Source organism: Vulpes vulpes, chromosome 7, assembly GCF_048418805.1.
Source record: "Vulpes vulpes isolate BD-2025 chromosome 7, VulVul3, whole genome shotgun sequence".
Taxonomy (NCBI): Eukaryota; Metazoa; Chordata; class Mammalia; order Carnivora; family Canidae; genus Vulpes; species Vulpes vulpes.
In genome coordinates, this window is record NC_132786.1 from 86,835,518 (window position 1) to 86,859,606 (window position 24,089).

Below are 24,089 nucleotides of genomic sequence, written 5' to 3' on the forward strand. Positions count from 1 at the left end.
AGTATTAATTTTAAAAACAGACTTTTGTATCATACTCTATGTGACATTCCACAACTTACTTTTTATCTTAATAAATATTTGAGATCTGTTCATACTGATATATGTAATCAAATTTTTTTAGATTTATTTATTCATTTATTTATGATAGACATAGAGTGAGAGAGAGAGAGAGAGAGAGAGAGAGAGAGGCAGAGACACAGGAGGAGGGAGAAGCAGGCTCCATGCCGGGAACCGACGTGGGACTCGACGTGGGACTCAGACGTGGGACTCAATCCTGGGGCTCAGGATCGTGCCCTGGGCCAAAGGCAGGCGCTAAACCGCTGAGCCACCCAGGGATCCCATGTAATCAATGTTTTTAATGGCAAGCGGTGTACTTGCTTTTTTAAGACTAACTTTGTAATTTATTTTTCCAAAACAGTATACTATTTGTTTCACAATTTTCTGGCCTCAAGTTTTTCAGTTCTCTACATTGACTTTTTCTTATTGTATATTAACTATGCCCACACTTCTCATTCCTTATTTATTTTCATCCTTTCCATGTTTTCTTTACTTGTCTTTTTTTCCCTTTCCTTAGAAACAAATGCGTGAGTGTGTTGTTTCTTATTATTTTTGTTGTTGTTGACTTGCTTTTTAATGTTACTAATTTCTGTTATCTCCTTTCCTTCCTTTTACTTTCTTTCCTTGTTTATACATTATATTTTAATCATGTCCTCATATTTTGAAATATACTACTTCATTGTTGTTCAATTCTAGTATCTTGCAGTTGTTTTATTTTGATTTCTTGTTTAACCTCATGAATTCTTTAAGAGTGTATTTTTTAGTTTCCAAATATACGGGTTGGGTTTTTGTTACTATTTTATATTAGAGTTTTAATTTAATTGCATTGTTGTTAGGTAATGTGATCTATATAAAATATTGATCTATATAAGACTTACTATAATATATAAGTATAATATTAAACTTACTATATAAGACATAAAATACATACATACATACATACATACATACATACATACACTGAATGGGCAAAGGATAGCAGAAATTTTTTGTTTTAGATTTGAGACAAAATTTGAAATTTGAGAGAAAAGTATTAAATTCTCCTACTATGGTTATACATTTTTCTTTGTAATTTTGCCAGTGTTTCTATGCTATGCTGTTGAATGCATAATTTTATTATTATTTTATCTATTGGTGTATGTTGATTTTTCTTAACATATAATGTTCCTCTTTATTTTAATTAATACTATTATAGGAATTAGTGCTTTTTTCCCTTAAATTTCATTGTGCCAATGTTACTATTAGCTTCCTTTTGTTGTGTTTGAATACCTCTTTTCATATTTTTAAAAATTTTCAACCTGGCATTATATTTTACAGGTGATGTTTGTAACAGAATATAGCTGTTTTTGGGAAAAATCCAATTATACAGTCCTTTTTAGATACACTTAATCTGTTTACATTCATTGTTAAGTAATATATTTAGACTTAGTAATATCAGTTAATTTTGGAGGTTATTTAATTGTGTTTTTCTCTTTTTAAAATCTTCTTACCTTCTGTGGTTTTTATATTCTTTATTTCACTTTTTTCCTTTGCTAGTTTTGAAGTTATAGATTGTATTTCTATTATTTTAGTGGTTATTCTTAAATATTCTAATAATGACCACAGGTATTTAGCACTTTTAATCTCAATCTATCTATAAAATAATCCCCCTTTCCTTATCCCTCACACTTGATCTTTCTTGCTATTATAAGACAAACTATACACTGCAAACTGCAGGCAACAGCCAATTCCTGCCTGCTACCTGTATTTGTGTGTCTCCTGAGCTAGGACATGTTTTCACATTTTTAAATGATTTTTTAAGCAAAAGAAGAATAGTAGTTCACAACATCCAAAACTGTATACAATTCAAATTTCAGTGTCCATAAATAAAGTTTTAGTGAAACATGGCCACTCTCATTTGTTTGCATGTTATCTATCGCTGTTTTCCTCATACAGTGGAAGAGTTGAATAGTTACAACAGAGGCCACATGACTAACAAAGTCAAAAATATTTAATATATGGTCCTTTGCAGAAAAAATTTTCAAGCCACTGATCTAGACATTACAGTTTCATTTTATTTTTAGACTTTTTCACCTGAACAAATACAAACTCAAAATTATGGTCGTTGCTCTCTTTTATAGATTATAATTAATAATATATAAACATAGTTTATAAATTTACATGTTTCCAATTGTTTCTCATATCATGCTGTATCTCATTTCATCTACTTTTCTTTTTGCTAAAAAATGGGCAGTCTGTCACCAAGAGTCCCTGGATGGTACGTTCTGTTTGTCTTTGTACATCTGAAAACATCTTTAGTTTATTCTTATTCTTGAAAGCTAGTTTAGCTAGATATATATTTTTAGGTTAATATTTATTATTCCTTAGCACTTTGAAGATATTACTCCATTGTCTTCAGGTATTTATTGTTCTCATGAAAAATCTCCTTCATGTCTAACTGCTTTCTTTGCAGTTTTTAACATTTTTTTTTACATTAGCTTTTCAGGTTTTTCCCTTTAACCTTTGAAGTTTTGAGATTTCAGTATAGTAAATTGAGTTGGGAATTTCTTTTCTTTTACCGTTGTAGCATTTGGTACGCACCTTGAAGCTGAGCATTCATTCTTTTTTCAGTGTTAAAACCTTTCCAAAAACAAAACAAAACACCTTTCTAGCTATTCCTATAATAGTATTATAGGAATTAGTGCTTTTTTCCTTAAATTTCATTTTGCCTAATGTTATTATTAGTTTTCTTTTGTTTAGTGTCTGAATACTTCTTTCCATATTTTTAAAATTTCTATCCATCATTTTATTTTATATGTAACTTTTGTAAATGGAATATAGCTGCCTTTTTGAAAAAATCAATTTCAAATATTGTTTCTTCACCTCCCTGAGACACTCCCTGAGACACTTATTTTCTATATAAAAATATGTACATAAATATTTCAGTGGCTGTCTCTTAATGCCTTATTCATATTTTTCTTTTTTTAATTTCTCTATTGAATTCTGCATGATTTTCTCCATACTATTTTTCAATTCTCTAATTCTTTCTTTAACTAAGTCCAGTCTAGGAATCACTTTGTTGAATAAGACTTTTATTCCAGTTACTATATTTTCATTTCCAGGATTTCTAATTGTTTTTTTACTCATATCAATCTTTTATTTTCATAATTCTTTCTCTGTATAAAATTCTTATCTGAATCTATTTGAGAACCTTAAGTATACTTATTTTAGAGTCACATTGAAATTGTTTTGATGTTTACATTTTGCCATGTGTGAATTTATCTATCTATCTCCTCTGTTTTTTTGGTCTCATTCTTGATGTTGAATTTCCTAATGTGTTTTAAAATTTTAGATAACCTACTTTTGTAGTTTCACCTTGAATGGAAAGTGTTTTCATTCTTTTGTGTTCCTTGTTTGTGGTCTCACTTTGCTCTGTGCAGGTTTCCTGCTAAAATCCCCCAATCCAGAAACAGAACCAGGTCTTTAATAAACAGCTTGGAGCTCCAGTTTCAAGATGAACCTTAAATATCAAGATGCATTCACTCAGCCAGCCAGAAGCTCTGTCCAGACCCTGAACTTTCTGAATGACTTTTTTTGCTTCCTTCCATAAGTTATGCTCTATGAAAGCCAGAGCCAAAGACAGTAGTACCCCCCCCCCTTTTTTTTTCAGCCTTCCTTTCTAGGGCAGGGAAGACCTATCCAGCTTCTGGTTTCAGGCCATGAGTCCAACTCAGGTCTTTCACAATGCATGGGGAACCTTGAGTTCTCTATAGTCTCATAGTTACAGAACTCTGGCTGCTCTGTGTAGTTCATAGAGATATTCATCTTATCTTTTACACAAATGTATAGAACATGCATGTGCACGTGTGCACGCACACACACACACACACAATTTCTTTGCTTAAAGAGGAAAAGCTTAAAGTATAAGCTCAGAATTTTTATTTTTCCTTCTTATGAGCCTGTAAGTCTGACCTCTAAATCAAGGGTCAGAAAACTAGAGCCCTTGGGCTAAATCTGGTCTGCTGTCTATCTTTTAACTAGTTTTATTAGGATCACAGTCACATCCATTCCTTTCCATATTATACATGGCTGCTTTCACTATAAAGGTGGAGTTGAATCACTGTGACAGAGACTGTACAGCCTGCAAAGCCTAAAATATTTTCAGCCTAACCTTTTACAGAAAAAAAATTGCTGACCACCACTGTAAATAATGTATAGCCTCTTCTCTTCTTTATGTAATCTTCCTCACATAACTTTAAGCAGCAGCCATATGCTGACAACTCCGTGAACTTCGGCCTTGTTTTTAGCCAGCTGTGTATCTTAGTTTGGATATACATATTTGATGTCTTAAGCTCAACATGTTCAAAACCAAATCCCTGATATTTTCCTCCTCCCCATACTCTCCCTCCTCTACATGAAAGACTTTATTTCATCAGTCTATTCCATGCCAGCAAATGAAAATCCTACACTACCTTTTGTTCAAGTAGAAAATTCTAGAGACACTGTTGACTTCTCTCTTTCTCTCATACACCATACCTTTTCTACCAAAAATTCTAAAAAATAATGTACCCAGATCCATGAGTAAGCAACGGAATATGACCAGCTCCCCACTTAGGGGATTACTTATCTCATTTGTGAACCAGTAATCAGGAGAAGTAAGTCAGTGAGTGTTGAAGTCAATCTCACTGGCAAGTTTGACATGGAGTCTTTTTCATAAGTCAGACTCAGATGCTGCTATCTTTGTTGTGCCTGTTGACATTTTCTTATCTTTATGAGAAAAGGAAATATGCTAGCCTTCTAGTAAAGGCCTTTGGATTAAACTCTCAGAAGGAAACTGGCCTCACCTAATAAACTCACCAGAACATAAAAGGACATGGAAGAGAATAGTAAAACTAATGTGCTAATCAGTTCAATAAATGCCCAAAGCAGACCTTAAATCAAATAAAAGACAGGAAGGGATGCCTTATTTCAGAATTTTGAGACACACAGTGATGAGAAAATGTTTCCTTGGCTTTGAATTGCTGGGGGAAACAACTGCAGGTTTCCCCCACTACTTGAAATTTCACTTTACACCACTTTGCTTTAACAAAAGACCTACCTTAGAATCTGGTTTTTTGTTTTTTTGTTTTTTTGTTTTTTTTTTTTTTTTGCTAGCTGAAAAAAAAATGTGAAGGGGATTTTCAGTTATAAAGTGGAAATTACTTCTTCACTTTATACCATTTCAGCTCACAAAAGGTTTCATAGGAATGTTCTACTTTCAGATAGTGGGGGAAGCCTGTAGTTGATTCAGAAGTAACCTGACTATCAAGACACCAGTGGCAATTTCTAAACAGAGTGTATCATTTTCTTTTCTGTCTCCTTCCACAGTTGATGGAAATTCTCATATGGCAAGGGGCTAGGTACCCTTTTCCTCCCCACTAGCTGCAGCATGATCAATGTGAAGCCTGACTTTGGTATTGGCAATTCTCTGCAGTCCTCCAGTTCCAGGTATCAGCTATAGGCAAAACTAGAAAGCAAGAGATGTTTTCTTTATTAAACACCCGTCAGTCTCAAATCCCCCATGATCACTTGACCAGTATATATCACTATAAAACCAACTCATACCACTGTGCTGACAACACAATACATTTTCCTGTCTAGGGATATGTTTTCAAAGGGGGCAGGTAACATTTACACAATTACAAGCATCTCAAAGGTGGAATTACAGCTTTAGTGTGTCCTACATGGAGTATGAATGCTTTAGGGTCAGTGCCAGTGGAAATCCCTGAAAGCCAAACTGCCTACTTTTCCAGGCTGCCACAAATCAATTCCAGTTTAGTGGGAACAGCCCCCTATTCCACCTTTTCTCCAGGAGTAACACTAAACTCTAACATCTCATGTGAGAAAGGAGAGGCATAAGCCCCTGGAGAAAGCCCCAAGAAGATGCAGTCAGTGGCACATCCTCTACTCTGTCATTGCCTCCCATCTGCTCTGCCCGCCAGGATCCTACAAGAGTGGGATCCGAGAGGACTTTGAAAAAAACTTTGCCCAGCAGAACTGTTAGTGTACAAAAGTCCCCCATTCTAGCAACCAAGTAAATCCAGAATGTGAGTCATTCTATAGGCTCTTCAATAAGTCAATACCATGAAAAGCAGAAGAAGTGAAGTTCTCTAGATTAGAACAGATTTGTAAAAAACCAATAATGATACACAACATATGGTCCTTCATTGGACCCTATTTGAACAAACCAGCCCTAAAATACCTCTGAAGAACAATTTGATTATAAACTTCATATTAGATAACATTAAGGAGTTAGTGTTAATTTTTTAGGTGTGATCACTGTATTGTGACTATGTAAGAGAATATCTTTATTTTGTTGGTGATACATATAAAGTATTAATATAAAATATTAATGAGTTGTACTAGTTTCCTAGGGCTGCCATAATAAATCACCACAAACAGGGTGATTTACAAAAACAACAAAAATTTGTTCACAGTTCTAGAAGTTCAAAATCAAGATGTTGGCAGGTCTGTGCTCTAGGGGAGAAAACTTCCCTGCTTCTTCCAGCTTCTGGTAGCTCCAGGTATTCCTTGGCTTGTGGCCACATAACTCTGATCTTTGCCTCTCATCTTCTCCTCATCTGTGTCTACCTTCTTCTCTACTATCTCTACCAAATCTCTCTCTGATTTTCTCTTAAAAAGAGACCTGTCATTGGATGTAGGGCCCTTTCCCCCCAGGATAACTCAGGATTATCTCCTTATCTTAAGGTTCTTAAATTAATTATATCTCCAAAGAACCATTTTCCAAATAAGGTAACATTTGACCTTTCACCATATAAAGTAATATGATGCCTTTTGGGGGCCACCATTCAACACACTACAGGGGTGAAGTATCATTATCTGAAATTTACTTAAAAAATGATTCAATAAAAATAAATGTGAATGAAATAAATAAGACAAAAGGTTAAGGACTGATAAATCTAGGTGGTAGATAGATAGGAGTTCATTGTATTATTCCTTCTAATTTGTATATGCTTAAAATTTTCATAATAAACCACATATAAATCCCTCATGGTTCAAGAGAGCATCACTTAGAAGTTATTTCAGATTTGAGGTAGGAGTGTGAGCTCTGAGGTCAGAATGCCTGGGTCTGCATCCTGCCAGGCTTGACATTGACTAGCTGTGAAATCTTGGGTCAGTTACTTGTTTCATCTATAAAAAGGAGATAAAAAGAATAATCATACTAACTTTGGACAGTTGTTGTAAGAATTAAATATAATAGTGCTTGCCTGGCAAATAAAAGGGCCTAACAGATTTTAGTTATTTCATTATTATATTAACTTCTGTGGTATTTCTGCCTATATCCTTCCACCATGAAAATATGATTATCCCTGTTTTGGGGGAAGGGGTGGGGAGGGAAGGGAAGGGAAGGGGAGGGGAGAGGAGGGGAGGGGAGGGGAGGGAAGGGGAGGGGAGGGGAGGGAGGGGAGGGGAGGGAAGGGGAGGGAAGGGGGAAGGGAAAGGAACTTAGACCTCAGTCTACTATTTGCTACAGAAAGGATTCCTTGCAGGTGAAGAAGGGCTACTGGTAGCTAATACAGGACACTTTTAGGAAGGAGACACAGATGGCCTACCGTGTATGTGTGTGTATGTATGTGTGTTCAGGAGTGGAGAGCACTCTGGGATGCAGGGAGTGAAGTAGTTGCACAGGGGCAGAGGACAGGCTGGGGCGGGGGACATGAAGCAGGAGGATTCTGAAAACAATAATTGCTCATTGCTCAGCACCAGATTCTCGGCCATGATGCAGAAGGAGTTCATGCAAATCCCCAAAGCACCTATTATATCTAAGAAGCTTCTTCAGTGCTAAGTGACTATGACTCAATCTAAATGGAAATGTTTTTAATCCATGCTATAAACACTTATTTAAGAGCCACTCCCTCTGTCCCATGAAGGGGTTGATGCTTGTGTAGTGTTGGAGGAGGCTCAGGTGTGATCATGCAATTTGGGAATCCCATTGTTCCAAATGGGAGTAGAGCTAACCCCTCTCAGGTGAAATGCGGTGCCTGCTGTTTTCTCCCACATCTCAGGGTGTTAGTGCATCTCCAGGTGATTCATACTTCAGATTTAGGGTGTCATTTCATTTTTAGGTCAAAAGAAGGGAGCTTTGGCTCCCTCACTTCTCACTTAGCACCATATTTTCCCTCAACCTCTCACAGTCACCCAACATGTGCAAGACCAAAAAGCAAAAAAAAAAAAAAAAAAAAAAAAAAAATGAAAGAACTACAACAGAAACTTAAAGATGAAAGTAGCAAGAGCAAAAGAGTTGAAATACCAAGGAGACATGCAGCTCCCTAAAACAGTTCAGATGACTTGATATGAATCTTTAGAACTACATCCTTGTGTTGTTACTTTCTACTCTTCACTAAATGAATTAAAATGATCAACAAAATAACAAGCCTTAAAATTTAGGCTTTAAGCTTCAATGCTAAAATCCTTTGCGTAAGCAGTGCCACTGAAACTTTGATGTGACAAAAGTCATCTGCTAATATGATAGACCTGATATCCAGAAATACTAACAAGCTCCTGGATGATCTCAATGATTTGGATCAGAGGGCACACTTTGAGTTGCAAAGGTAGAGAGCACATTGGTTTTCAAATTTAGCTATATGTATGGAAGTATTAAACAAGACTGCGACCCGAATTAAGCATAGGTTTGGATTAGCATATCCATATTTAAACCCCCCTTTAAAAATATAAATAAATAAACCCTCCTTTAATCTGCTTATTTACAGAGTGAAAAATAGCACAGTGTTTTGCATATAGTGGGTACAAGGTCAATATTCAATGGCCTACCAGATAAAGACAATATTATAATATTTCCTTGGGTGGATTCTGTACTGAAACAATAAAAGTATGGCAATAATGAAGATATATTATAAAGCTATAAGGGAAAAATTCACAAGGCAAGCATAGAAATATTAAGTGACATTGGGATGCTGAAAAAATTGGATTCTGATCAGTATCCACATCCAAATTGGCAGAGCCTATCGTGGGGACAAACTGTGGACATGAGGTTTGGATAAGAAATATAGCCTCTGGCATGAACGCCCTTTGAATACATGTGGAAAAGACATATCCTGGACTTGGCTCTAAAGAATAGACAGGAACTGATGTAGGCAGAATTCCTATGTAAGCCAGTTTATAATCACGATCATTATATAATCAAGACCATAAGTACCAAACTCCAATGAGGAGAAAGCTTAAAACATTTATCATGTAGTACCTGATTTTAAATAGGTGAACCACTAAAGGTGGATATTAGAATATTTATAAGAAATCCTAGGGATTGTTTAAAAGCCACCTTAGTTTATGCACCCACCCTTCAAATAGGCATGCCTTAGTTGGAGAAGATAAACACTAGTACAGAAATACGGTCCATTTAATTGGCAAAGCAAATGAGGACAATAGAGAGGACAACATGGAACTTGATTCCATGAGTAAATAGTGGCTTGATGGAATTAGGATGAATGCAAAAATGTATGGGTAGAAATACTTACTCAAGCATCATCTATAATGTCAATAAATTAGAAATAAGACATTTTATTTATTTTTGTTGTTATTTCTTTTTCTTTTTTCCCTCAACTTTAATGAGGTATAATTGGCAAATAAAATAGTATATATTTAACGTGTACAACATGATGATTTGATAAATATATATATATATATATATAAATGCTGTGAAACGATTTTCACAATGAAGTAACAAATCAATCGAGGATTTGATTTATTAAATTAGGGACTACTGTACCCTGTGTAATATTAACAACCATAAAACATATAATATTCATCATTATGGGGAAATATTAATGATGAATTATTGAGTGAAAAGGAGATATAAATAGTATTTACGATATGATCCTAACTACGTTACTATGTAAAAAGGAGGTTAGGAAGATACAAAGCAATTAATAATAAATGGGATGATTATAGGTGATTCTCTGTCTCTTCACTAGAGCTTTCTATATTTTCTAAATTTATCACGTATGTCTTTAGTTTGTAATTAGAAAAAAAATACATTGTCTAAAAAAAATTAAAGCTTGCCCAAATGAAGAGAAAAATATGGTAGGTCAAATTTAAAGTACAAATGAATTAGTCCAAAGAGGAATTCACGTGTTTCCAGGATTCTGCATTTCTTCAACAAGAAGCAGTTCTTCTGTGCCTTAGAAAGGAGAGGAATTTGTGGCACTATACGAGAATGACAGAGCAAAGAGGGTGCTCAAGGAATAAAGGTTAAGTAGCAATTCCTGGCTTTAGTCTTTTCTGAAATATTCTAAGAAAAGTCTTGATCATAAATCATCTTGAAACAGGTAGATTAGAGGAATGTGGCTAAGTAGAGCTCATTAAAAACTGAGTGTAGAGGCAATGCCACCTGAGAATATTTAAAATCAGCAATTGATGAGGTAGCCAGGCCAGGTGAAGGCAGTGTCTACTAACTTACTGTTCATTGGTAGCTGTTAGCTGTGGTCTTTGTGCCAGATTACTAGAGAAGTGTATAGATGAGCTGGTCATAATTCCCCTTGGGAGCTCAGAGAGCATGCAGGTAGAGAGAAAATGAAAGACTCTGAGTTGGAAAAGAAAGTCTCAGTAAGTCCAGCAAACATAGAGAGTCCAGGGTACACATTAGGAGTCTAATAAGAATTAGCCAGTGTAATAAGAGGGAAGGAGATGATTGTCAGAGAAAGAAAAGAAGTGTTCAGTTCATACAGGGGCCATTTGCCCATGCCCAGATGATTCATGGTAGAACAACAATACTGAGGGAAGCCATAAGAGATGTATCGCCTTCATCTCATGCAGAAGCACATTATCCAAAACTTGAACTGAGAGTGAATTGGGTTCCTCATTATGCTTTACTAAGAGCCCAACATTCTGAAATTAAATGGAAAATATAGTCAAGCACACAACCCATTGGCATCAAAGTAAAGTTAAATGAAGGGAAATACAAGCAGCAAAACAGGACATGCCAGCAATGAGTAGCATCTCAAGGGAAAACAATTTATATAAAAGTTCTAAGTACATAAACATAATAAAGGCACCCAGATAACACTGTGTTTATGTTGGCTTCAGGTTCTGCATTGAAGAAGATTATGAAGGCTTGGGACACATCGTTCCATAATTTGAGAGCTGAAATGAGAAATGGGTTCTATTTTTTATCAGGGACCAGGGGAATGTGTGTCAATCTCTGTGTGAGGGTGAAGAACACACTGAGACAGCAAGAAAAGACATGTGAGTAATGCCACTGGCATTTTAAAGTCTTCTTTTTCTGTATCTGAGTACACACCAGAGACCCCATGGTTTCCTGATAGTAGCAGTGCAGTCAGGGCCTCTCCACATCAGATCTTTCCTAGGCAGCACTTACCCAGGGACTGCGGAGAGCCAGGGAAAGTAGCTAACAATAGCCTTAGACTCATTGCTTCTGAGTCACAAATGAGTGGAATTTTGAATCATCTCTTGCTTACATACTTTGTTTTTCATTTTACTCCTCCATATACCCAGAAAGTAGTTGTCTCAATTGCAAGGAAGCACCTCCATCCACGACTGAGTCAGATGCAGAAATCCAGATCTTTCATATCTTTGTAACACGCAGTACTAGATGGACTTCAACGTGAGCAATGGACCAATCCAGTAAATCTTCACAACCCACAGCAATCACAGCCACTGTATAAAACAGAGAGGAGTGGTGTTTCTACCCAACTCCAGTTCCGAAGTCTCTGTTTTGTGGCCTCTTTCACTAACCACATTTTTAAAAACCTTAATCAGAGCTAACCCTTCTCTAATTAGGTTTGGACAAGCTACTTGAGCACTGGAAACAAGGCCTTGAAAGGAAAAAAAGAAAGAAAGAAAGAAAGAAAGAAAGAAAGAAAGAAAGAAAGAAAGAAAGAAAGAAAGAATCCAGGGCTGTTTGTGAACAACTGACTGTGATCTCCTGTGGTGACTGGAGACACACACGTGCATCTACACGCTGCAGAGATCTTTGTTTAGAGATGCTACTTGCTTATTCGCTATTGAATCAGTGACCAAACATTCCCTAAGGGAAAAGAAAAGGAGACTTTAAGGTTTCTTCCCTATTACTAACTTCCCTGGCAAGCTCTCTGGGTAACCACTGGTCATTTACCACATCCTGTGGATTTCTCCCACAGGGTTACTCAATGCGGTACAAGTTCTACCTTCCCACTCCATGATGTTGTTCATATGACCCTATCACCATGGGGTTCCATTTGTCAAGCCCTTTCGTTTCAGAGTTTTACTAGATCAAAAACCAAAAGTTATGAGTCCTTCTTTTGACTTGTTTTAGGTGCTTGTATTTCACTTAGGACACTCACTTCCCTTCACTTTTGTGTTATAACTCAAGATTCTTATATTATGCACCTTTCTAGATGGCACACTAATGTTGCAAAGTTGCAACAGTCTGTTGAATTGAATTTACTTAATTTGTTTTGAACTTAATAACCTGCTAGTAATTGTTGGTTTTCATGAAGAGACATTAATTCTTTTGACTAAAAAAAAGTATACTGTGGAAAAATTAAAATACAAAAATGTTTAACTACAAAAGGAAAATATTCATTATGCCACTTCTTAGAGATAAGGTTTATTATCCTTTTGAAGTTCACTTTTTTCCCTAAAACACTGCAATCAAACTTTTTTTCCCAAGTAGTAAGAAATCATACCAAGATCATTTAAGAAATAATCCTTGTTCTCCCAACTGATTTGAATTGTCACCGTCAGTAAACTGAAATAATTTTTTCATTGTATTGAAATGCTTGAAATGTCACTTAAATCATATTGAAAAAGTTGTAGAAAGGAGTGGTCTCTTTTTCACTTCTCATTCTAATAGCAATCCCATACCAACCAACCCCACCAAGATTGCTCCTTTCAGCCTAGGCAATGACCTCCATTTTGTTCTTATCTTACTTAAACTCCAAACAATACTAAACACAGTCGACTGTCCATCCCTGAAATGCTCTCTTCTCTTAGCTGCAATGCCTGGCTGATTTTCCTCCAGCCTTGCCAGCTATGTCTTCCCTGTTTCTGTTGCTGCCTTGCTCCTGTCCTGCCTGTCCTACAAATGTTAGAATGCCCAGGGCTCCTTTCTGGGCCTCATCTGCTTCGGTAACACTCTCATGTGTGCCCTGGCTTTAAATATCATCAATTATTTGGATTATTTGCCAAATGGTTGTCTCAAGCCCAGATTCTCATCAGAACATCAGATTTCTATATTTTACTGCTTACTTATCTTCTCATAATTTCTGACACCTAAAACTTGATATATTTGAAATTTTTGATTCCTTACACCAACCCCTATCCTGGTCTTCCTCTAGTCTTCCTAATATCATTTACCCAGTTCATTTACCCCATAACTAGAAATTACCCATTGGTTCCTTTCTTTTCCTCAGTGTTGCAATCCAATGGTTTTAACTCTTCAACCATAACATATTCTAAACTCATCCACTTCTTTCCAGTTCCACTATTACCATCTACACCCAGCCACCTTCATCTCTCCTGACAACTTGGATAGGTTCCTAAGTGGTCACCTACTGTCCTGCTGGCCTCTTTGTAATAAATTCTACCAATAAAAACTGGAGTAATCTTTATAAATTACAAATCATACTATGTCATCCTCTGCTTTAAAATCTCTCAATATTTTCATATTATACTTAAAAATAAAATTCAAACTCCCTATTGTGGGTGAAAAGTCCTACAAGATCTAGCTCCTGGCACAATCATGTTGGACTATCATCTTCTTGCCTATTCTGCTCCACCTATACTGGCCTTCTGTCTGTTTCTTGAACATACAGAGCCTGATAATTTTGAGAAGCACATAATATTTCTTTACTCTGAAAGGTTAGTTCCCCCTGAATTACACATGAATCACTCCTTCTAATGATTCATTTATCAGCTTAAATATCCCCTCAAGTCATTCTTACACCACTCTTCTTGGATTATCTTAATTTTTCTTACTCATTTTTGGTATATTTGTGCATTCTTTATCTCTCCAACCAGAATGGAAAGAAGTAGAATCTCATCTACCACATTCACTGTTGAGATTTTAGTGACTTGGTAAATTCTCCCTCACTTCTCGTTATTCTAAACTTTGCTAGTACCATCTATTTATTCTCTGAATGACCTGAGAACATTGTGTACATTTATTTATTCAGTTTTCATAGTTTTTTAAAAAAGATTTTATTTAGTTATTAATGAGAGAAAGCAAGAGTGGCAGAGAAACAGGCATAGGGAGAAGCAGGCTCCATGCAGGGAGCCCAACGTGGGACTCGATCCCGGGTCTCCAGGATCACACCCCAGGCTGAAGGCAGTGCTAAACCACTGAGCCACCCAGGCTGCCCAGTTTTCATAGTTTTGAGCATAAAGATTCTGTATTTCTTATTAAGTCTTAGCTAGTTTATACTTTCCTTGCTATTGTGAATAGCATACTCCTATACTAGAAGAGGTCATGAATTTAGGTTACTGCTTGACCTTTAAAAGCATGTGGGTTTATATCTCCTGATATACAGGAAAGCTAATATTTTTTGTATATTTATTTTCTATATATTATTAGAACTGGACTCTTCCATTAGCTTTTGTAGATTTTTAATTAATTCTCTTTAGTTTTCTAGGTACAATGTCTTATCATCTGCAAATAACAATAATATATTGGAATCGCCTCATTTTTTGTTGTGAGAATTGAGTTAAAATATGAGCAGATCTTAGACTTTAACCAGTGTTATCTGTTTATCATTGCTTTTCAATCCTGAAAGTAATTCCACTTTGTCATGCCCTCCTAAGATGAGCTTTCTCATCTCTAGTAGTAGGATTGATTTCCAGTTTTTTTTCATTATTAATTTTTGACAGGTTTCATATCAAAGCAATCTGATCTTCATAAAATGAATTTACATTTTGACATTTTTCCCCTATGCTCTGAAACAATTAAAAGAACTTGGAGAAATGTCTTCCTTAAAGTTTTGAAAGAACTCACTCAAAACTTCCAAGACTTTCTTTTCTTTTCTTTTCTATTTCTTTCTTTTTTTTTTAAAACCAGCTTTTCTGAAGTAACATTTTAAATACCTATTTTTTCCCTACAGTTATCAAATTTCCTTACACTTTCCTAAGTTTTTTTTTTCAAAATTTTCATCTCTCTCTTTAAAAATAAATCTAATTTTTCTACCATCATATTACCTTTCCCATTCATAATGTTGGCTCCTTTTATTCTCTTTTTTCTTTGAATAAGCTAGCTAGAGGTTTATTTATTATTTTTTGTCCCCAAACAACCAACTTTCAGGTTTAGTTTTATCTTACCATCTTCCAATTTTCTGGTGTATTCATTTTTGCTTTAATAATCTAGTATTCCTATCTTCTGCTTTTCTTAGAGTTGCTTTGATGTATTTTTCCTAAGTTCTTGAATTGAATGCTTGAATTATTTTAATTCTTTATTCTTCAATAATAAAATCATTGAATAATAATTAAAAACATTGGATTTTTCTCTGAATGCAGAAGAATGTATATTTTTACTTTTATCTTCTCCAGTTTTTTATAGATGTATTGTTTAAAAATTTTTTTAAAATTTTTATTTATTTATGATAGTCACACAGAGAGACAGAGACAGGCAGAGACATAGGCAGAGGGAGAAGCAGGCTCCATGCACCGGGAGCCTGATGTGGGATTCGATCCCGGGTCTCCAGGATCGCGCCCTGGGCCAAAGGCAAGCGCCAAACCACTGCGCCACCCAGGGATCCCGATGTATTGTTTTAAATACAACATGTACATATGTAAAATATTCTATATCCCTCTTCTTGTCTGATTAAGAGGTAAAAATTGCACCTTAAGAAAAACAACTTAGGGGCATCTAGGTGGTGCATTCCATTAAGCATCCAACTCAGTTGTGGCTAAGGTCGTGATCTCAGTGTCCTGGGATAGAACCCTATTTTGGGCTCCACACTCAGCACAAGTCTGCTTGTCCTTGTTCTTCCTCCTCTGCCCCTTCTCCCAGCTCTCTCTTACTCACTCTCTCTCTAAAATAAATAAATAAATAAATAAATAAATAAATAAATAAATAAACAAATAGATAGTTTTTTAAAAAGAATTTAGCATGATTCCTACCTCTTTCTTTTTTCTTTTCTAACATGATTTGGAGATGTAGGCACAGATCATGATAAATGTCCAGATTTTACATTATATATATTTTTTCAGTGGTCACCACTAGGCCTTTTATAATAAAGCTACCTTAAAACTTTAAGTTTGTACTGTCCAATATATAGGTAACCACATGGAACTAATCTAAATTAATTGAAATTAAATGAAATGAAAAATTCAACTCACTAGTCATATTGTAAGGGTTCCATATTTACACATAGCTGGTGGCCTACCATACTGTATAGTACAGATATAGAACATTCCTATCATCACAGAAAGTTCTTTTGGACAGCATGAAGTCTAAATATTGACTCACTGACTTCTGGAGTTCAGGGAAGAAAACCGAAGACATCTGTCTTTTATTCCTTTATAAAATAAAATTTTTCTACCTAGAGTTTATAGAATTTAAATTTTTCAGTTTGTAATTGTAGATTTCAGGTTAGAATATCAATCTGTATGTGCAAAGTAGTCTCAGGAAAACTATCTTCAATTATGTCTTTAAAAATGTTTTGCTCCACCCCCCCCCCACCCCACCCCCTTTCTAGCTTCTTCCTCGGTTTGGGCATCTGTTTTCTGTCCTCTTTTTTTCTCCTTTGTCTCTTATTTTACCTTCCCAAGAAAGGTTCCAAGTTAGTCATTCACATCACTGATGTTATTTTCTGTGTGCCAAGTTATGTTTTTTCCTGTAAAACTATGGATTCTAATCCCATTATTTTATTTTTAGTTCTTATAATTCCTTCTCATCAGATTAATTTCTTTATTCTCCTGTCTTTTCTTCTTAATCTCTTTTCCTTTTATTACTTCTACTTTCATAGGGGTTATGTTTTTTTCATTTTAAATGAAAATTCCAAATGATTTTCCAAACTTTTCCCTCAGGATTCTCCTGTTGGTCCTTTTCAGTGATAAACAGTCTCCATTCTTCCAAGGCCTCAGCATGGCACTTTCTTTCCCTTATTTTGCACTAGTTTTCCATGGGCTCTAATATATATATATATATATATATATATATATATCCTTAAATAAGGTAAGAACAACAAAGAACTTGTATTTGACAATAAAGGGTTGCCTTTTGTTCAATTCTTTTTTCTTGTTAACTGCAAATATCTAAATCTCCAGCTGAAAGCCTGGGTGATAATGTTCACTGTCCCAAGCCCAATCCCAAATTTTACAAGTCTCCATCCCTATTCCCCCACTGCTTTGTGGTATATCCATCTCCTAAGATGTAACAAGCCACTGGCCACAACTCCTTATTCTCATGGTTTCCTGGGGCTTACTCCTCTAAATGACGTAAAGGATAGAAAACAACTTGGACAATGCTCAGGAAACCTCCAGAACTATGTGGTGAAGATATGACTCCACAATTTCTGGCTAGAGTAAGCTCTGGTTCTCTGGATTACAGTCTCTGTCTTATGAGGCAAAACAATGCCACCAATCAAAGGGAGGACTGGATTACCCTGACCAAGCACTCTCAGCTTTGTAGTTTCCTGAGACTGCTCCCAGATTCTATCAATAGACTTTCTATAAGGCTTAGTTTTCAGTCTTGCTATTTTTATATTTTTTTGTGTCTTCATAGGCATTCAAAGAAGTTGGAAGAGGCCACCTCAGGGTAGCCAGTCCAATTCAATTTTTTCTTGTTGATACCAACAGTTTTTATACACGTTTTAATCTTTTATTGCTCTTATCTTATTAGATAGATAAGAGAATAGCTTTTACAAAGAATGAGAGACCAGAGCATGCACAAGGAACTGCAAATAGTTTGACATGATTAGAGCACATTTAGCTTTTATGTCACGTACAGAAGTTTGGTTTTTAATCTTTCAGGCTACATGGAAACACTAAATGAGCTTAAGACACATCAGTACCCAGAAGTGTATTTTACACAGCCCATTCTGGATAGATAGATGGATTATGGACAGACTAACTGGGGAGCAAAAGGGGCTGCTTCAGGTAGTTCAGGTGTCAGGTGATGAAAGTCTGAACTCAGAGAGTGGAGGTAGCATCTTCTCAGTCTGGTAGAATGCCATCTTTCATGGGTAGAGATGATGCTACATCTATCTTCCACAAGAAGAAAATATATTCTGTGAATATGCAATCATGTATGGTTTCTTTCACACGTTAGATTCATCATCTCTTGCCCATTCTTCATTGCCCCAGGGATTTATTCTTCCTTACATTTGATAATGCCTCTTCCTTATAATGTCTTTTTTCATGGTCTAGACCAGGGGTCAGTAAAGTATGGCCTGCCTGCCAAATCTGGCTTGCTCTCTCTTTTTGTAAAACTTTATTAGAACTCAGCCCAGACAATATTTACATATTTGTCTCTACTGCTTTTGTACTATAATGGTGAGTTTAATACCTGCAACAGAGATAATATGGGGCCCAGAAGGCCTGAAATATTTACTATCTGGTTCTTTACAGAAAAAGTTTGCTGACCCCATCTACTTTAGACTGTTTCAAATCATTCTCAACCCTAAAAGCCCAGTTGAGTTTCTCTTGAGTCTCCAGATTATAATGATCTTCCTCTCTGAATTCTTCTGAATTGGTAGTTGTACCCTCTGGGCCACACATATTTTAGCTCTCTTATTATATACTACCTTGAGTTTCTTCTCTTCCTATAAGCATAGTTTTTTTTTTAAATACCAATTACAAATGTAAGCTTTTTGAAAACAGAGGCCATGGGACACCTGGGTGGCTCTGTGGTTAAGTGCCTGCCTTCAGCTCAGGGTGTGATCCTGGAGTCCCAGGATCGAGTCCGACATTTGGCTCCCTGCATGGAGCCTGCTTCTCCCTCTGCCTGTGTCTCTGCCTCTCTCTGTGTCTGTCTCTCATGAATAAATAAATAAAATCTTTAAAAAAATAAAAAATAAAATAAAAACAGGGGCCATATTTGCAAAAAGTATTTGCTGGCTATCTACATATTCAAGGCACAGTTCTAAATACTATGCAGAATGTTACTAGGTTCCTCACTGGTACTGTTTGCTTGCTCCTAGCCCCACCCACTGTCAAACTCTCTCCAGTGATAAGGACAACATCATTTTAGGATACTTGGACACAAAGGTAGTACACACTTGGGAGTCAGCTCTGTGAATTAAAGATGCAATTGGAGTTCCAGCTCAGAATCATGATTTATCTGTTCTTTTTGTTAACTGCTTCTGAGATTGTGAGTTAGCAGATATCTATAAAAGCTAATGTTCACAAGTATCATTATTACCCCAAAATTAGTTGCCTAGGTCAATTCTCCAACCTTCATTGGCATTGAAGGAATTTTCTTTCCTTTCAAACAATGGCTGGGTATTGACAAAAGCCACATAATAAGCATTGGAAAAGTCTAGAAAAATGTGCAAATACTCTCAGGATATGTACTTTATGGTGTAAATATGGAGAACATTTGCAAAGAAGCCATATGTTCCAATTTCTTGTGTGTTCTCCAGCTTCCTCCCTAATTCGCTGTTTCTATGCTCTCTCAGTCAATTTTGCTAATGGGTTGAATGGTAAACTCCACTAGGGGTGTAGGTACTATCACTGCACAGTTTCTTTATTTGTGAGACAGTAGATAAACATGCAGGGTCTGGAGTCAAATCAAGTTCTAAATCCTGGCCCACCTACTCACTCCCTTGCCCTGGTTCCTTAACTCCTCTGTCTTAGTTCCTCATCTGTAAAATGGGGACAATAATATACTATCTCAGAGAGTAGATGTCAGGATTTCAAGATACAATACAGGTCAGGTTCTTAGAATAATGTTCATAGAACAATGAACAATCAATGATATTAGTGAGCAATCAATTAATAGTAGTTAGTATTGCTGTTGTTATGTTAGAGACAGTTACTTTTTTCGTGGAAAATAGGAAAATATATTCAGCGATGACTTAGTCATGCATAGTTTCTTTCAGACACAGATTTGATTGACTGTTTGAAATAGTGTCAGTTATCCAGGTTCCTAAATTTCTCAGCAGTGAGACCATGACACTTTTTTTTTCTGGATGATGTACTAGAAAATAGGAAATAAGAGCTGTAACTTTGAAACCAGTTGCATACAAAAGCCTCTCACAGGGGCTGTAATCACTATTTTATTTTAAATAATAAAAAAAAATTAAAGACAAGGAAAATAACCTTCCAGTGCTGACATCACATCCCTTAAACACACAGTAATTGTTTTTCTTTTCTTTTGAGTAAAATAACAAGTATTATATGAATATATCCCTAAGACAACCTGGAATGTGCAATCTGTACAGGGACGGAATTGCAAATGTTTGATCAGGATAGCAGGAAGCACACACTCTGCCACTCCACTCCCAAAATAGAAAACCTATTTAGCACTTTGTAAAACACGCTAAATGAAGTTTGCTCTCTCCTGCAGATAGAGATTTTACTTCATTTTTGTGCCAGCGAAATTTCTGAAAATTGCATGAGGAGAGAACAATTTTTGGCACTTTGGCTAGGAGTACAAAATGTTAGCAAATGGTGCTGAAAGGATCTTAAGTGTAATGTTGGAATAATATTCACACAACACTGACTGCATCCTCATTTTTAACCTATTTACATATTCACAAGGAAAACTGCTTAGCAGTTATTTGTCTAAAGGGGCCTACTTAAGGGGAAAATGGCATTCACAATCTTTGAATGCATTAGTCAAGAAGGTTGCTGCAAATAACAATTCATAAAGAAAAATATCATTTCAGCTATCATAGAAGAATGTAGGAGGATATAGGTGGAAGAATTCTGGACAACAGTGTTAGCTCTGAACACAAAAAGAAAAAGAAGACAAAAAAGGAGTGAGATCCACATACTGGAAATTTCTATAGAGTAAGTGAACATTGAGAGAACGATTAAAAAGATAAATAAGATTGCAAGGATTTCCAAAGTTCTAACATGAGTTTCTTATTTATGACCATTTGCATAGTACAGAAGTCTGTCTACAATGGATGTATGCTGTCCATCTGCCTAATAAACATATAATTTCATTCACAATATATTTAACATCTATCTTCCAAGTCCATGGCACAGCAACAGAAACTGTGGCACATATGTAGAAGTTGCCATATATTTCTTGCCCACAAAAACCTTACAATCAAGTTAGAGAGAAAACATCATATTCACAAAACACCAAATAGACATTTAGGAGATATAGAGGAGTGCCAATCTCAGGCACAGATTGGCTTCTCCAGAAGCAGATATTTACATTTGGAGGATTTATACCTGTGGAAAGAAGGTGAAGGAAGTAGGATTGAGCAGAGGCCAAACTGCAGTTTTTTCTCAGACCTTTGCAAACTGCAATTCAGGCCTGATAAAACCTTGGTCTACCCAAGGGGATGCTAAGTGCATACTGGCCATCAGGGCTGTTTTACATTGAGGCAAAATTGCAAGTCTTTTTATCCTGCTTGGATCAGTCATTGGTTGTGGACAATCATGAGAAGGGTGTGACCTCCAGAAAGATGGCTCTCTGAAACTGAAATGTGCCCTTCAGGAGCTAAGAACTGAAGACTCTGCTTGATGTTAGGGAGCAGCACATCCCAGAAAGAAACTCTGGGCAGTAGATCTCTATGTCAACCATAATTCATTTGTAAGGCTCTTAGAGAATTTCTAATTAAAACTTTCATCAGTGAAAGTGATTGGAAATACAGCAGAGAGATCTAGCAATGGACTCCTGAGGACTTAACTATAAGTTAGTTAGCTCATCAACTAATACGTTTTTGTTTAAACTATAAGTTAGAAAACTAAGATAATTTTTTAAGTACAACAAAATATTTAGACAAAAATATTCCATGAAACTATGAAAAAGTCACAAAACCATCAACAAAAGATTTCCTGGTCAATGATAGGAAAAATACTGAAAGATCTCTGTTTGTTTTCTTAAGGAAAGAGGCCACCAGATATCCACAATCAATCATCTTGCTGACCTGTATTGAAAAATACAAAGTGTCCAGTATTGTGAGAGCTGTAAGTCTAATCCTTTGTGACTGTAAGATGATCAATCTTCACCAACTCTGAAGATGGTCAGTTTGTTGGCATAGAAAGTCTTATTATATCCTTTCAATGCATTCAGCTCATCAATAAGGTGCCACTCTAAACCTTGCACAAAGCCATCAAAATAGAGGATACATGCCCATTTAAGGCAGCAGCAGGGTTTTGGTAGACCACTTTGTGCCATCTACTCCAGGGTGTAAATTGACCCTAATGTTCATTCCTCCAGAAGAATCAGATTTGAACAATACTGCACTAAGCATTAATCCCATGTTCTCTCACACACTGCCTCCTTTCACCCATCAGCATTCTGTGTAGTAAACAGTTATTATTTCTAATTTTCAGATAAGTAAAATGAGGATTAGAGAGGTCTAGAGATATAAATTAAAAATTGTATTTTTAGGCAAAGAGCAGATTCAATTTGCACATATGTCTGTGACTCCAAATCCATCCTTCTTCCATTATAATTTGATCTATGCACCTAACGTCGATCAGTACATCCTATATGTTTCCATCAGTACAGCCTGCCAGTTCTATGAAATATTAATAATGTTTCCCCAAGAAAGATTCTGTGGTCTAACAAATTTAGAAATCACTAGGCTAAACAAAGTTAAACAGAGGGTTTTTTTAAGCACAGGAAGTCTCAGAACAGGTCCATGCTAATGTGCCTTGTGAATCTATAAACAGCTCAAAAGCAAAGGTTTCCATAATTGACTTGACCACAAAAATCTTTTTTCCTTTGGGCATCTCACAAAACTAAAGATCCACAGAACAAAGGGAAGCTGTGCTGCACAAGAGTCAATACAATCCTCCTTCAGCTAGATGTTAAAAAGTCTACTTTGGCCTGGTGTGTTACACTATTGCCAAGTTGACAAGGAGGTGGGTTTTCATCACAATGGGGAACAGGTTCTTCCAGCCTCCTAGGCATGCTCTTCAAGCAGTAAAGGAGATATTTTGCCAGTGGGCCCTTCATCTCACTCAGTCATACCAGGCCAATGCTAGGAAGCCCAGCCATTTGGGGAGACTGATTTTTTTTTTTTCTGGCAGCTTTAACATGAAGGGATATAATGGTAAAAAATTCTGGAGAAAAAATATAACAATAAAACAAAACAATAACAATAACAACATTCTAGGCTGTTTTGTCTTTGCAAGGAATTACTTTGAATTCCAATAAGAATTACTCACTTCTAAATGAAAAAAGCAAATGGAAGAACATTACATACATGCTCAAAGCTGCAGTTAAAACACAATATTTAAAAACTGGCCTGACAGTTATAACCATTTCAAAATATATAAATCTCTTTTTTTTTTTCTATCTTTTAGGCAATGACTTTTTTCTTTTTATATAATGCTAGTCTCATCCATTCAATTTGACAGCAATTGCTTCCCAGACTCAGTCGGGCAATAAGTTTGCCTATGGTGTGTTCAGGTGAGGATCTGTGATTTATGTTTCCATTTGACTGTTGTCTTTGGACCTCTGTGCCTCTGGGTTACTAGAATGGAGAGGAAAGCAGTTACTCATGGAGAAAAATGAAGGGTGGGTGGGATGAATAACACAAAGTCAGGAATTTAAGATGCCACAGTTTCCAGGTTCTCCAGAAGAACAGCTTCAAACAGCATGTGGGTGGCACGTCAAGGATTGGTTTTTATTAGTATTGCTATAAATTTTCTAAACCTTATAGGGAATGTCACCTCTGTGGCCAGAGTGGTAATAAATTAGGGATCAAGAGAATTTAAAGTTCCACACTGGAAAAGGTGTTAGGCTCCTCCTTTAAGATTCTTATTTAAAACACACACACACACACACACAAATATGATTTCCCATATCTTATTAAAATAGCAAACAAGATCTTTAAAAGATAAACTCTTTTTACTTAAAGTAATTGAGGAAGTCTTTCTGGAATATCTATACCATCAAATGTAATTCATGT

General features: G+C 36.0%; 1 long non-coding RNA gene across 1 annotated transcript in view; it reads right to left on the minus strand.

Moving 5' to 3' along the window:
• The window catches only part of LOC140599709 (uncharacterized), a 59,366-nt gene that overhangs the window by 23,183 nt on the left and 12,094 nt on the right, over window positions 1-24,089 (minus strand). The gene's annotated exons all lie outside the window — the stretch shown is intronic.